Raw genomic sequence first — 2,384 nt, forward strand, 5'->3', positions numbered from 1 at the left:
AAAGGAAAGGAAAGGAAAAAGGAAAGGAAAGGAAAGGAAAGGAAAAAGGAAAGGAAAGGAAAGGAAAAAAGAAAGGAAAGAGAAAGAAAGGAAGAAAGAAGAAAAAGAAAGAGAGAGAGAGAGGAAGAAGTAAACAAAAATCTTTTTTAAAAGATGTCACAGAAAATGAAAAGGAACAGTTAAAGAAATGAGCAAGCTGGATAAATGAAGAGGTTCCAACATAGTCTTATGGGCTAACAGAAACCAAAGAGAAACCCTAGAAAGGGTGGAAGTAGCCAATTTAAATCTACAATGACCACAAAAGCAAAACTAGAACTTTCACAAGGCATATCAACTTGGAGAATAAATACACAGAAAGAACAGATATTAGTAAAGAAGAAACATGACAAAATGATAGCTCCACAACAAGGAAAAGCCATGGACAATATAAATAAAATGAATATATAAATATGAATAAAACCAGCATCACAGAAATAACAAATAAAAATGTTCTATTGAAAAACTAGAACAGTGCAAAGCAAACCTCAAAATAAGATCAAAGGACAACTCAACTGGAAAGATGTTTTAAGATTTAATTACCCAAACATGATAGGACAGATCTTGGGAAGAAAACATGAATTTTTAAACTTAAAATATGTGAAGGGGAAAAAAAGTTCGACCATATTTCAAAGAATTATACAAGAAGGCAAAAACCTGGATTATTGAAATCAAGGAAGAGAGGAGTTTGCTGGCTATATATTGGAGCTTGTCCTCAGCATTTGACATCTTTGGGGTGTATGCCAAATAGTATGGTGGCACAAGACATGATTAATTGATAAACCACAGAAGCAACTTATTCAGATACATTGAAATCAAATTCCAAAGCTGTGATGACAAATAAGTTTACTAGCAGTCATGAATAAAAATATTACCTGTCAGGAAAAACCAATCTGAATCACACAAGACTTCACACATAAGATGCAGAACAATGAAGAGAGCTGGAAATATGATTGAGGGGAATTGTGCTTCCCCCAGCTAGGTTAAGCCTGCTTTTTGAAAATAAGGGACATTTGGCATGGCTTAACAATCCTAGGAATTTTTATTTTATTTTATTGAAGAAAACAGGTCTTGGCAGGGCCTTTGATATGTAAATCAACCTAGGAGTAGGACTTTTAACAAGAAAAAATCCTTTAAAATGAAAGGCTCACCGCGTGAATTCTAACTCAAAAAGGCCGAAAATTTGAAGTACTTCTTTTACAGACCATTTTACATAAAAATAATTAACAAAAAAGAAACTATAGCCAAGAGATGCATATTTTTTAGACTGGGAACAGAAAAAGAATTGCCAAATAATTCTTGGGTCAAAGAACAAATTATGAAAACTATTTTAGAAAACTATAGGAAAGATAGTGACAATATGAATACAACAAATCAAATTTTGTGGGTGCAGTTCAAGTAGTTCTCAGAGGAAAGATTACATCCCTGAGCACTTATGGTAGCAAAGACAAAAAGGGAAGATTAATGAATTGGATTTGCAGCTAAAATTAGACAATCAACAAATTAATATCGTTATACCAAGCACACAATAAAAAATCAGCTAAGTTAAAGAAGAAATTAACAAAACCGAGCAAAAAGAACATGTGAACTAACATATATAAGAGTTAGGATCCTGAAAGACCAATAAAATTACCAAGCCATTAACAAATTTAATTAAGAGGAAAAGTAAGGGAAAAACCAAGCTATCGAAATAAAAAATAAAATGAGAGATCACAAGAATGGAGAAGAAATAAAGAAAATTCTCAGTGACTGTTACACATCGTTCTATACCAACAAACTGAGACTCAAAAAGACATGGATGAATATTCACAAACTATACAATCTCCCAATTCACAAAACAGGAAATAGATTAAATAAAAGAACATCAGAATGAATAATTGAAAAAGCCAATAATGTATTATAATAAAACACTCAGGATAAAAAGATTCACAAGTGAATTCTATCACATTTTAAAACAAATCACCTCTATGCTATATAACAAAAGTTTACAGTTCAATTTACAATTATTTACAGTGTGGTAAAATGTCAAAAAGAACTGGGCTTGGAGGCTGGAAGACCTGAGTCTAAATCAAGGCTGTATTGGTAAAAGTTTAACATCCAGCTCCTCTCTTTCCCCAAAAAAGCACCTGTACCCACGACACACTTTTCAGTTTGATCTACACTATTAACATCACTTTAAGTCTTGTCAATCAACAAAATAATAAACCAAACCTAGCTTTGTAGTGTTTATCGATTTCCCTAGTATAAATGTTCACACTAAAAATTTAACAGTCTGCCTCGGGTTAGCCTTTGCCCCTGACATTTACTATTTGTGTGACCGTGGATGAGCCCAAATTTCTGAATTCCAT

Source organism: Gracilinanus agilis, chromosome 2 (genome assembly GCF_016433145.1).
Source record: "Gracilinanus agilis isolate LMUSP501 chromosome 2, AgileGrace, whole genome shotgun sequence".
Classification (NCBI taxonomy): Eukaryota; Metazoa; Chordata; class Mammalia; order Didelphimorphia; family Didelphidae; genus Gracilinanus; species Gracilinanus agilis.